Source organism: Eumetopias jubatus, unplaced genomic scaffold (genome assembly GCF_037043125.1).
Source record: "Eumetopias jubatus isolate StellerSeaLion01/CBP00866 unplaced genomic scaffold, mEumJub1_p1.0 scaffold_15, whole genome shotgun sequence".
NCBI lineage: Eukaryota > Metazoa > Chordata > Mammalia > Carnivora > Otariidae > Eumetopias > Eumetopias jubatus.
The window spans coordinates 8,118,104-8,132,620 of NW_028274821.1; the positions used below are offsets into that span (position 1 = coordinate 8,118,104).

At 41.1% G+C, this 14,517-nt stretch overlaps 1 protein-coding gene across 3 annotated transcripts in view; it reads left to right on the forward strand.

Annotated features, from left to right (window-relative positions):
- Window positions 1-14,517, forward strand: part of RFX3 (regulatory factor X3) — a 281,486-nt gene that overhangs the window by 255,069 nt on the left and 11,900 nt on the right. The gene's annotated exons all lie outside the window — the stretch shown is intronic.

The following is a 14,517-nucleotide window of genomic DNA, read 5'->3' on the forward strand; positions in this document are numbered from 1 at the left end:
TTGTTGTCCTGAATTGGGGGTCATTCATGATCTTGCTAGATTATACCAAATCAGGCAATATTACAAATTACCCAAAGCAGTAAAGAAGACAGGTTCATTTTGAAGCTGTGGGTATGTGCTTATTTAAATGTAAAAAGTCAAAGTAAATATTAGATGCTTTCCCTAGTTTAATAAATATGATAATAAAGGTATAAATTAAAAATATTAAAATACCTCAAGCAGCTTTATGAGTATTCTAATATAAAGAAAATCCATGTCAAACTTCTTCAGTAGGTTGAGCAAAAGATTCCTTTTTCCCTCTTTTTTAAAATCCCTCACTGTGTGCTGATCTGTTTGTGTTTGTCCGACGTTCCTTACTAGTGATTGTGCTTGAATCATGCCAGTTATATATACATGTATTATATGTGCAAGATGAAGCAAGGATCACTGTAGCTTTTAGACAATAGGCAGGACCGAAACAATCTGGACTTTTCTTAGATTTGACCTTCCTTTAGTGCCTCTTGCAGTGGTTGTCTTACCAATGCCTGGCTGCAAAATGCCCAGTTGGCATGTAGATTAAGTACTGCAAAACTTCTCAAGTCAGGACTCCCAACTTCTGAAACAGACATGCCTTTTGGTATATTTAACCCATTTGCCAAGCACCTCGTATATTCTGGGACGTCTTTAACAAGATCATCAGCATAATGATAACAGAGATTCTAATGAACACCATGTGGCTAATCCTGATGTGTGGTCATGGCTTCCCTTGCATCTTGAGGGAACAGAGGCAGAGGGCAGGAGCCAGTCACACAGCGTGAGGGCTCAGCAAGCCCCTCATATGCTGGTGTGGACAGTGCTGGCTCACCAGGGTTAAGATGGTCTCATATAGTCAATACTGCCGATTAACCATGCCCATAGGCATTCTTTCGTTTTGTATTTGTTTTTTAAAGATTTTATTGATTTGACAGAGACACAGTGGGAGAGGGAACACAAGCAGGGGGAGTGGGAGAGGGAGAAGCAGGCCTCCCACAGAGCAAGGAGCCCGACTCGGGGCCCGATCCCAAGACCCTAGGATCACGACTTGAGCCGAAGGCAGACACTCAACGACTGAGCCACCCAGGCATCCCTGTATTTTTTTTTTTTTTTTTTACTTTATGTAGACAGTGTATATGAGTAGGACACATTCCCACGGGGGTAAAGATATGATAGGAATAAAATCTAGATCAGAAAATAGGTATAAAATACCTTCTGTAAGATTAAAGATCTAAGCATGCCTCTTGATTTCTTTGCTTACTCTCTCCTTACCCAATTTATACGGCAATCCTTTGAGCTGTCTCTACTCATCGATTATGCAGCCCATGCCAATCAAGGCTAATTTTATAGGTTTGTTCTCCCCATCAACAACGTTGATGGCCTCATATATCTGTTGGCCATTGTAGACCTGGAGGTGGTGGTCATATTATCGTATCTAAAATTTCTTGATTCTTGGGAAAAGGAAATTCAGGAAAACAGAAGGCTGTTTTCTCATGTGTCACTCCCGTGTTATCCTACACATACCCTAGAAATCAGATTGGAGGTAAAAAAGGCTTTTGCATGTTGAGGCTCAGTTACCTTCACCCCTTAGGTGATTCCCCCCTTCCAAACACCAAGTCAGGAGTGCCCGTGCACATGGTGGAGCGACCGCTCAGGCCCAAATCCACTGAAATCTGTAAAAGTCATCATTACCCTCAGTTGGAGCAACTGGTTTTCAATCATCAGTAACAATAGCAAACAAACACAATAATAGTTCTCACTCTTTATTGAGAGCTTGTTATATTCATTAAGTATGAAATCAAACTCTTGATCTGTCTACTAATGGCTCTTTCTCAGTAAACGGTACCACAGTTATCTCTGTTGGTCATCCTGGACACATGAGCATCATCTTTTACATGTCTTTCTGTCTTGACCCCGATGTCCCCCCAATTACTAAGTCTGCTCTTTCCCAAACCTCCCAGAGTGCAGTCAGTATCATCTTATGAAAGTGCAGAGTTGGTTATGTTATCTCTACTTAAAAACCCATCCATGATATTCTCTCCTGTTGGTGAAGGAACAAAATTCTTTCTTTGGTACATGAGGTCATGCTCCATCTGGCCCCGCCCCTCACATTAACCTCAGCCTCCGTCTTCCTATTCCATTTGCTGCAATCACAGTGGTCTTTTCTCTGTTCTTATTCACCAAGCTTTGCTTATCATTGGACCACTGTGTAAATGGTTGTTTCTAGCAGGAACGTTTCTGCCCAACTCCCTTTGCTCATTCTAACTCCTACTTCACGTCTTAAATATCAGCTCCTCAGGGGGCCCCAGTTCCTCCAAACTACCTTAGATACATCCACATTCTCTCTGATCTGCACTTCTACTTTTCATTCTACAACCTGCACTATACTAATCATGTGGTTCTTTGTATGATACGTATAAGTAAAGACTTAATGCCCTGGAAATAATAGAGGACTTCGAGTCAGGAGAATTCAATTCTCCTGATAGTTCTGTCATTTATAGCGGTATAATCTTGTTCACTGATGTTGAGTCTCAGACTTATCTCTGAAATTAATTTATTCATTTATATAACTGGTATTTCTTACACATCTAATGTAGACCAAATGCTATAATAATTAGGTTATAGTGATGAACCGAATGGATCTTGACCCTGCATTCAAGAAGCTTGCATTTTAGTAGAGGACTCATATGTACTAAATATTCACATAGCTATGGAGCTATAAAATCTGAGAAATAGGAATACTCTAAGCATGAGGCCTTAAGCTAGCCTGGGAGGGTCAGGGGAGGTTCCCCCCAGCAGGGATGTTTGAAATGAGATTGAAAGGGCAAAAGGAGTTAATTATATGAATTGTGAGAATTTGGGGGTGAAGGGGGCATGGAGACATGCACGCAGGTCCTGCCTACAATGGAAGGGAGCATGGCCAAGGGGAAGTTTCCATAGAAAATCTGAGGGTCAAGCACCAGAGAGACCAAATACGCACCATCAAATTCAGTAGACAGGGGATAGAAATGGATGAGGAAAGAAAGCCAAAACCTTCAAGTGAAGCCTACATTCACATACCACTCAAGTGCCCGGCACTATTCTGAGTGCTTTATGTATATTAACTTAATAATTCATAACAACCCTATGAATGAATTCTATTATCCCTGTGTAAAATAATATATATTTTTCAGATGATGACATGAGACACAGTGCCATAAAGTAGCTCGCTAAGGTCACACAGCCGCTAAAGTTATGAAATCAGGCTCCAAAACCAAGCAGACTGGCCCCAAAGTTCTTACTGTTAATCCGCCATGCTTATCACCGGCTACAGGATGGGGGGCTAGGAGCAAAAACTGTTGGGAAGTCAGACACAAACTTGGCCAGACATTGGTTTTGCCTTATGGGCGCTTTATTTGGGAGAGGTGGCAGACAGCCAACCAGATGCAGAAGCGAGGGGAAAGGTTTTCCTTTTTAAAGTGACTTACGGACAGTTAGTGTATCTTCATTAATTAGAAATCAACACACAAATTTTAATTTTACAATTGTAAAATTTATATTATTTGAGCAGGCGGGAGAGACCAGTCCATGTTCTACATATAAACACAGTATGCAAGTGTACAAAACTACTATTTTTGCATTCCCTGTTGCACTACAATATCAGTTGTTGGCATGAATACCACCATGTAACAGCGCCCCCAAAAGAAACAGAAACAGCATCGCACCCCGACACGTTTTCTTCTAAATGTCAGTCGGCTGCCACAGTAATGCTGACTAGTAAGTTATTTAAAGCACATGCAATTCCAGAGTTTCGTGATTATATTTTTTGCCTGGATGATAAAAAGGAAACAGAATTTATTTGCTGCTAAAATTATGCAATTTTTTGAACTTTAATATTATAAATACACCCAAAGACTCTCTGGGAGTGGGGAAATTTTAAGAGTAGGAATAAAACAAACAAGTTGCATCTGTTTGCACACCTGTTAAGTAATAATTTTTAAAAATCAGGGCTTTCTGTGCAGCCCTGACAAGAAAAATTGAGCAGGAAACTATCCTATTATTTGAATTTTATGAATTCAATTTGGAATCTCTTTGGATGTTTATTTCCTTAAACTATACATAGTCCATTAATATATTCACTGAGTCTATAAATTTTGATTGCTGCATAAAATGACTTTCTGCAATACATATTTTGTGTTTAACTTATTAAATATATTTAAATTCTCTGCCATAATTTAATTATACTTATTTAATATTACATCTAAGCCATCTATATAACCAATTTTTTTGAAGTAAAAAATAGGAACCAAAAGGTGCTTCAGTTGTCACATATGAATATCAATATAAAAAATATGATATTTTAGTCACATTTTTTAGGGGAAAAAATGGAAGATCCCTTAAGAATATACCATCAAAAGAAAAGTGTCTTGAATTTATCAAAGTTGATGTCCTCAAAGTAAATGGGGGAAAAAAAAAAGATCTTCAAAACCTAAAAATTGGACCAGAGCAATAATAATTCAAAAGGCAAGCTTTTAGGATAAAAGTTGAGTGAAAAAGTTCCATTTGGTAGAAGTATAATCATGGTAAATAAACCTGGATTCTTAAGGTAAAATCAAACTAATGAAAAATAGGTTTCAGTGAGTACTACTGTAGTGCAACTAGGGAATACACTGAGAATGGACCCGTGGAATAATAGATTTGTTATAGAATATTTTACAACAAATGAATCATATCTCAAGTTAAAATCATCTGCAGAAAAAAGCCATCTTGGAACAGCAGTGGCTTAGAAAATATAATGAATACTTGTTGAAAATTATACTGTTTATTGTTATAATAAAGCTTATTAATATTTCCTAATATTTTTCAAATTAATTAACATTGAAGGATTGCCTTGTGATAATCACGATACTAGGTGTTTTGCATTCTTAATTAATATTCACTAAAACCTTTCAAAAGATGTGTTAGTGTCCTCATTTCATCCATGAGAAAAACAGATTGAAAATTTCCCCAAAGCCAGAATTAGGAAGCAGTAGAAAGTAGGACTGTGTCGTTCCAAGTTGCCAAATGGGTTCAGTCCACGTTTTAATTTTTCACCGTATAAATTGTTTGTAGACAGATTCAAATAGGGACTAATTTATTTCCGTTTGTACTGTTCAACTCCCCCAAACACACGCACACGCACAATCACACACACACACACACACACACCAGATGCCTAGGATGTAAGCTTTCATTATTTTGTTCCAGGGTCTCTTTCCTCAGCGTTACATGACGCTTCCTGATTGTCCTACCACCCTTTCCCTCCCCACTTTTTGTTCCTAGATGTCTAGAATATGCAAACTAACTGGAATATTAGTCTAAGCCAATTGCGATTGGAAAGCTAAATGTGCGGGGAAACAACACCAACAACAAATTACACCCTTTAGCTCCTCCGTATCCACCCACAGACCAGACCTAAGTCAAAATCATAATTTTGGAATTTGTAGTTTGCTTTTAGCTGTAGATCTGCCCTCTATATGAGCACAATTCTGACAACTTGAAAATAAATTCTAAAAGTGACCTCCTGGAGGAGAGACATGGGAGGCCCTTCTTCTATACCTTCGTCCTCCAAGTTCCTGAGAACTGGCTTTGTAGAAACTCTCCCATTTTTCTTCCTCTTCCCTGGTTTGTCTTTCTGTTCCTTCCTCTTGTTGTGTTAGAGAAAAGCACCTATGGACTCAGCTGCCCAGGGCCACAGCCCTTTCCAACTCTGGGATCCCTGCTCATTAGCAAGTTGTTCTTGGTTTCCTTCCTGCTCACTCGGGGCTGGAACCTCTTTTGTTCTTCAGGGACTGGACTTTCGCTTATAACTGTGCTCTAAACACAGTCCTCCTATAGGTGCTCAAAAAGTACTCATTCCAGAAAGGAAGTACAAAAGAATGATGGAAAGACAGACTACCAATTTGTAGGCCCTCTCATTGGATTTCATGATCGACATACTGGATTCTTTTATCAGGAAAATAAAACTCATAGACCAGAAGTGCTCCTTCTCCGCAGGATGTGTCTGTCCACATTTCAGAGACCTTCTCTGTGAAGTTGGGCCTTCATAGGTGCTTTCAACTGGAGACTAGTTTTCCTAAAGAGTTTGGAAGTGGGAAGAGTATAAAATAGTTGAAAAATTCTTAACATACTTCAAGAACTAAAATAATGGTCACTGGACACATCGGGAAAGAAATCTCAGCACACTGTTCTCTTCAGCAAAGTCCACCCCTGGGCTCTTTGCTTAGGAGGGAGCCTGGTATCCCCAGCCGCAGAACCAGCTAGAAGATTCTGTGGCAGAGATTAAGCATGACAGCTCCCTCTGCTGGCCTCTTCACCACACTGTCATCCCGTGCCCTGGCCAGGTCTAGCCTTGCCATTCTATTTCTGGTAGTTTTGCTCACAAACAGGGGGACCGTGGTGGTTACTTGTCCTTCCATAAAGAAGTAGCTCTTGTTGGAGACCACAGGTTCCTCAATTCCCAGGAGCTGTTTTCTGCTTTTCACCATCGCTGTATAAAATAAATACACTTTCATAAATGTGAGAGATTCTCTATGAGTATGTGGGTCAGGTGTTTTGATACTACAAGCGCTTCAAACCTGATTCACACTACTTGGTCTAAAGAGAACATGTTTCTATACCCCCACCCCCATTGTCGGTCCCGTTAAGTTCTGAAAAAGAGAGACGGTATAATTAAAATCAAGAAGTGCGCCTCTCACATAATAAACCAATGCCAAGATTTCCGCTTAGACAATGAACGTGGCCTCGAATGAAGCCTGTCTTAAGTTAGGTGCACCAAGGTTCTTTCTTTTTAGCCCGTGGTTTTATTTTCATAAAGGATATGCTGCCAGGCTGAACCCTAACATTTGCAGGGCTTATGGTACCCCATGTCTAAACATTTCAAAAGTGATGAGTCAAGCTATGAGTAAAATCTATTCCATCCACCTAGGTTGATAAATATGTCTTGATCACAACTTAGAAGGCTGGGTTTAAACGTAAAATTCTCAGGCTCCTCCTAGACCCATGCCAGAAAATAATGACATAGACATAGCGAGCCGCTTGCCCAACCCCCGCCCCAGACCGCTTGTCTTATTCATCACTCCCTGTCCCATGTTGTGAATAGCCCTGAACCCCTCAACCCAGTGTTCAGGTTTTGTCCACCCTTGGCAAACCACTGCTCCTCGTTGGCTCTCCCTTCTTTCTTCTGAAGGCGGACTTGGAGAAGAAATCTGCACCGGCCAGGAAGAGGGCTTAGGGAGTTCTGACATTTTAGATATCAAAATATGGCCTGCAGGGTGGAAGGGACACAGAGGCTCTAAGAAGACACATCCACTTGGCCCGGTGATGTCCTTATCCTGGAGGGAGGGCCACAGCCACAGGGAAACCAGGGCAGGGCTCTCCATAGTGTGGGGCTCAGGACAGAGGCCCTTCTCAGTGTGGCCTGATGGTACTGTTAAATGTTCCTGTTGTTGAAATGACTTTTTCTTTCAAAAGGAACTAAGGCTTAGCTTCTTACTTCATTACCTGCCTGCTCACTCATGAGCACTTCTTAGAGATTTTGAAACAATATAAAGGTAAATGCTTTGCTGTGTTCCCAGGCGGCACAGGGGGACAAAAAAGCCTGAATGCTTAGACATGTGATGGAAATCCGCGGTCTGTGTGGAGGGCGGCCAACGGCACACGTGGCCATTCCGAAGGAGCGGGACCGTCAGAAGCTGTAGGGCACAATTTGCTTTGGTTTGCAGCAAACTGGCAGAAAGCTCAGCCATCTTAGCAGGCTTTGATAAAACTAGTTGGAAATACATGGGAAAATACACTTACAGAAAGAAAAATCACCAAGGAACACAGGATTTTACCAAATGGAACATTAGCATTCCTTGCAAATTTTATAAAATTGGAAATCACTTCAAAATCAGCAACTGTTTATCCTCAGTTGTGAAACCCTGTACCAAAGCTAAATGCAAAATGCTTTGATTAATTTGGTTCTCATTTGGAAGACATTTCAAGAAAATTAACTAATTCTCTGAAATCCCTTATGATTGAAATTTGAAGACCTTTCTCTCCGCCATCCCAAACATCCAGAATAGTTGCCACTAACTAATCCTTTTGTGATTAAGTTCTACTAACTTCAGTTCATAGAACTGAAATCACAGGAGGCTGCCCAGCTATATAAGATTTGTAAAAATCAGGACTTTACAAAGTGCCAGTTAAGTATCAAATGTTGAAAGATTTGAGTCGGGTCAGCAGGCTCCAAATCCGCATGTGAACCATATTGCTGCTTCTATAGGGAAAGCCCTAAAGCTCTCTGTTCATTCGTTGACTTCTCGGAAGAGCAGAGAGAGAAGCAACTGCTTAGGCTGGGATTTACATGCTGATATTCATCTGAGCTCATCATCTATTTTCATGATGTGAACATCCCCATTCTGCCAAACACACACACACACACACACACACACACACACACACACACGCACACACACACACATACACACACACACACCATCCATGTTTAGGACAGCCCTTCTCATGGTATTTGCGTGAGTCATAAGTGCCTTGGTCAACACATAACTGACTTCAACTTCAGCCCTAGATTGAGTTCACAGTGTCAGACCCTCATGTCAGGGCCTAAGGAACCCTTCCATCCTCAGTCCGCATACCTGGTAGCCCCACTTAGCTAGAGGCATTTTATTTGAAGTCACCATCTTATGGCCTTACAGTTGCACGGAATTCTAAGGCTCCATCACTAGTATTTGAAAATTGAGTTTTGAAGACAGTAGACCTTGTCTGTTTCATAAAAAGGAAATCTAAGATTAGATGAGCAACATGTCTAGGATCCCATAGTGGATAGCGGTAGAGTTGTGGTTCAAACGCAGGTCATACGCCCCAGATCCTATGTTGTTTGTCCTGCTGCATATTTTCCATTTAATACCTTTGCAACCTGTGCAAGTTGTATATATCCTTGCTTTAGTCTTAGTTTTCTCATCAGCAAAATAAGCATGAGGACCATTCCTTCACAAGGCTGTTGTGAGGATAAAATTAGGTGGGTATGCAGTTAGGCATGGTAAGTAAGTGGAAGTAGGTAGAGTGGATGGGCAAACTGGCAAATACTAGGTACCTGATTTTTGTTAGTTCCATTTCCTTTCCACAAGGATAGATAGATGATCGATCGATCAACTGATTGGTAGATCTGAAGCTATGTGTATTACTCAAGAGAGATTATATTTGATTGCCTTCTACTCCAGATTAGATTTTTAACTATTAATTTGGCACCAACAATCCAAGTAACAATGTGTACAATTAGACCATCCTGTTTTTGATATGATGAGCTTAGAAGTTGAAATTCATAAAACAGATAACATAAAGGCATGTGAAGGCTTTAATAAAACTATATTGCAAGGGGGAAAAATAGCCTGTAGACAGTTTTTGAATGTTGAGTCCAATGATTCATGGAATTACAAAGAATCCAACAGCATTCTTTGGGATGGAGCCCAAGTGGTAATCAGAGACAAACTAATTCAATGCTTTGTAAAACACAGCCAACAAAATAGAATGCAGAAATAAGTCAATTAGAAAAAAAATGGCAGTATTAGGGAAGAAGTATAAACAGAATTAGACAATCATAGCTAGACTTGTATCGAATTTTAACTCGTAGGAATGACTAGTAGGAAAGGTCTTGTGACATGGGGAGAAAGCATTATATATACCATTCCTATATATGTGCAGTTTATTCACGTTAAAGAGTAAAAGTAGGTCCCAAAGAGACATCGTATTCCAACTATGAGCTAGATACCACACTTCAGAAAAATTTTACAGTTATCTGTTCTTAGTGCCTTTGACAGCTTAAAGATCTTCTTTCCTAGAGCAAACGATTCATTGACAGAAACTGAAAAAATGTACACACATACACACATACATAATTTCTTCCTGACATGCGTATATCAAAAGTTACCATTGCTGGCAGGACTGGTCTGCAGTATGAGATCAGAGTATCACTTTATTCTGAATCTATGTAAAGACTACTCCTAAGAGTAGTTGAGGCCCCCACATGAGTGGTCTTTTCTAGTTAAAACTTCCAACTGTTTGGCCTGTCAGCCGCTAATGACCATAGCCCCCAGGTCAGCAGGAACGCCATGGTAAAGTTTACATATTTTCATATGCTGCCCGGGGTCTCTGCCTTCAGCTAAGCACCTGCCACCACCTTGGCATCTGGCTCTGGCTGCCAGTGTCTATACACCATAGATCCTACAGAACCATCAGGTAGTGCTGATACAAGAGGGCTTTCTTAGGGCTTCGGGGTTGCTTGTGGTGCCGCTGGGTGGCACGAGTTAATCCTCATGAAATTGTCCAAAGACCAGTATATACCCTATTTCCTAGTGTCTAACTTTAACATTAGAGTTAGGCTTCCATTTGGAATTGAGGTTTAGGGCTGTTCTGGCCCCACTACCCAGTAGCTTTTGGTTTCCTCAATTTCAATGTCCATTTTTGTCTGGAATGACTTCCATATACATGTCATTCACAGCTTTCAGCTCTGCGATCCTGGTAAACTTTTTGTATCCATGTAGGATTTCAACAGGCTTAGAACTTGAAATGCATGCTGTAAAAACCTTTCAGACTGGTAGAAAGCTGTACATAAAATTTGAAGTCTGTAAATGAAAAGTGCAGCACAAATGCAGATTTGAGTAATTGCAACAGGACCATAAAGACTACCGTAGTTACTGTCTGACCCTTGGCTGGAAAAAAAATTTGCCAACCTCTGTTCTAGACCATACACAGTCCTATTTTGATGCCACCAGGGATGCCAGCTAGGCATTTTTGTGTGTGGTAGCTTAGTGAACATGGTGACTCTAGACTTGGACAGCTAATATCTCAGTGAGCACACAGAATGCGGGTTCATACGTACGTGTGCATACGTGATTGTAACTGTCCACCTGTAAATCTTAAGAGGCACTGACAGATCTTCTAGTAGGACACAGGTTCTAGAGGGGGTGTCTACCTGGCTGCCCAAGATGATGTGGTTATGACGACTCCCTAATGTTTTCTCCCCAGGATGGGGTAAACTCGTCCAGCCGGGAAAGTATCCCCAAGGGTGCAGTCTTCATCCCAGCCCCTGAACGCTTTCCTTCTGTCCCTGACTCCTGTCCCCAGCCTCTGCATTGTGGGCCCCCACGGATTCCTGCCTGTGTGCTGTCTGCACCCTGACTTCCTCTGCATGGTCCCAGTTCCCAAGGATCGGAGTACAAGCCTTGCCTCACTCCCTGTGAGAAGTTCGCTGCTGCTGGATCTAGCGTGCAGTGGTCTCTTGGGGGCACCTGTGGTGTGCATCTCCCAAGCAGCACCCTGTTCCTTTCCTGGAGCCAGTGCTTAAAGGTGGGTGGGAGACCTGGCAGGCTCGTAAGGAGCTGCTGCTCAGCTGCTTGGCCACATGTCAGCGTCACACCGGGGCTCTCTCAAGGGTCCTGCCTGTTGCTGTGTATGCAGTACTGTCCAGTTGCCCACTTGCACTTCCCAGCCATTACTGGTCTCCTTGTGAGGTTGTGGTCTCCCACCCTCCCGCCACATTTGTTGGTCTGCTTTTGTCCGGGAGGGTGCACATCATTAAGACCCTTGTTGGGACCTGGAGGAAATGGTTTCTGGGAAACGAGGTGTTTCTTCCTGAAACAGCAGATATGCTTCCTCTGTGTTCCATTTTGTTTCTATTCAGAACATCCCCGATTTATCTACAGAATATTGATTCCCACCTACATCAAAAGGCCGTATGCTTTCTAACCCCAGAGCACATTTTGAATCCCTTAATTTATATTCTTTCCTCCATGTGTGGAACATACATCCTCTCTGTCTCTCCCTTTCTGTCTGTCTGTCTGTCTCTCTCCCTCCCCACCCCCTCCCTTTCCCTCCCCCACCTTAAATTCCTTAAGTGAGGGTAAGGATATCTGGTCTCAAATCTCCCACCACCACATTTCCTACAAATGTTAGACAAATCAATTCATTGTTTTTAATAGCCTGAAGATTAAATCTTAGCTCTCTACCTTGCCAAATTCTTAAGTTTTTCTGAGGCTGAAATGAGGAAGCAAATTCATTCATCTGCTATGCAGTCAGCCTTTACTATCTGTCAGGTGCTGTAGTAGACTCTGGGATACATTTATGAGGAGGACAAACAAGTCCTCTGCCCCCCCACGGCCCTGGCCTTAGGCTTGGGAAGTCAGATGTTAGAAGAGGAAACAAAGTTACGTGTTGGATGTGGTGGCAAATGCTTTGAGGGAAGTGAGTAAGCCTGCCAGGGAAGTAGATGCTCAGATAGGGCGGTCAGGAAAAGCCATTCTGAGGAAGTGATACTTGAGGTCGTAATATTTGAAAGAAAGCCTCACATACATAGAACCGTGAAAGTCCTTTATAAGCTCTAAGATGTCCTCTCAACAAACAGTTGTCCCTCCAGGCCCCAGGGGCAGTGGGGGGGTGGGGGCAGGGCAGGCGAAGTTAGTCAGTTTCCGCAGTTGCTGGAGCTGAAATTTCACAGTTATCTCTGTACTTTATCCCGAGCCTCCATTTTGTTCACCCAGATGGTTGATCTCTTCCTTCGCTTCTGTGTGTTCTGTGCTGGCCTAATCTTGGCGCTTGTCATCTGTCCCCAGTCCATGACACGGTCTTCCTTATGCCTGCTCCCCGTCTTTTCTGCCACCGTTCATGCCCTTCCCTTTTGCTGCCCCCCTCCAAAACCCCCGCCGTTGACTTACCTTTCTCATATGCCCATGCTTCCAAAACCTTCTCAAAGCTAGCCTCATTTTTTGCTAAACTGCCTGTCCTTCATAATATAAGCAACTTCTGCTACTCATCTCCAGAAACGGAATATTTCCAAATTGACTGGAACTGACTGGCACAGTGGTTGGCATATAGTAAGCTCCCAATAAATGTTGGTTGAATAATGAGGGAATGAACGGACTCTCCTAATCTTAGCCTACCTATGGGAGTAAAGTGGTTTTTCCTTAATCACATGTGTATTCTTTCCTCACATGTGAAATGCACATAAAAGCCTTCAACTTCTGCTATGTAGGATATCAGAATCTTCCCTTATTCACAAGATTTTTATTTTAAATCTACTCTTTATTTGCTGTACACATGCAGCTTTGTTATCGATCCCAGAGACACTTAGAGACATTGAGAGTGTCTCTGAGATTAACCCGTACTGTGTCCAGCATAGTGCATAGCCACAAGCACAAAGCATTGAGTATGCAAATGTTTATTTACTCACAATAATAGCAGTCACTGATATGTTGATCATTGTGGGGTTTTTTTATTTTTAGCAACCCGAATAATCAAATGTATTCGTTCAGAATAAGCAGCAATGTTCAAAGGAAAACCTTTGTATTAAGGAAGTTGCCATATTTGCAGTTAAATAGCAGCCAGAATCAGTTTCTTTTGGAGAAAATTTCCAAGTAGGTCCAGAGTTTGGTTTTAGCTCCTTTGTGTGACATTATTGATTACTAATGGCAATAAGAATTTAGTCTCAAACAACTTCTTGAGATTTTTCAAAAACAAATGGAATGTTCACTTTCTCTAGGTATAGAGGAATGTTGAAGACTCATCACTGCCACCTTGTTTCTAGAATTGGATCTTAAGTGTCATTAAGTATTCATTTTAAAAGAAACATAAATCTTACTGTGTTACATCAATTGGAAATAACTTATAAAGGATCCTTCAGCTTTGGGCATTCTCTGTTTATAGTTCTAAAATATTTAAATAATACCAAAAATAAAGGGGCGCATTGATTTTTTTGTTGCTTATATTCTTTAATTCAAGAAATTTTACATAATTTAAACTGTGATTTTTATTTGGATTAACACAAGGTTCTGACCCATGTGATCAGGAACAACTACAAAACAACAGCTCAGTATTTATGATTTTATATTTGTTGCCCAATGGGATGTAACTATAAAGTAATGGGACAGTTTTTCCAAAAACCGTTCTGGGAATTATGGACCCAGGAGGCCCTTGTCCCCTCGAAAGCAGTCACCTGGGGAAGGCTACACATTTGTTCCAGTCACGCTGCTGTAGCTTAAAATACTGTGGCATACCTCTTTTTTGACCGCTTCTGAACTGCTGAGAAATAATAGAGTAAAATGACATAGTATTTTGAATCTCCTGAACTGTGGCAGAGGTGAATTTGATTTTGATGAGTAGTCAGAAATCATCTCAGGATCAAGGGCAATCAGTACAATTTGGAGTGTTATTTGCAGGCACAATTGGATATAAAATTACAAAATGGGCTTTCTTGAATGATACATAAACTAACTCTTGAAATTGATTGGTAAAGAGGAATTCCAGAACCTTGGACCTTGGAATAAATGTCTAAGCTCCCAAGGTAGCTACTAGGAAGAACAATACATGTGTAGGTTAAAAAAAAAAAAAGTGTGTGTATGTTTGCAAAATAAGATCAGTTTTATTACTTTATAGACATACCTTGTAGATGAAAAAAATACTCCTATCATGGAACTCTTTATAAGCAAACTTCTG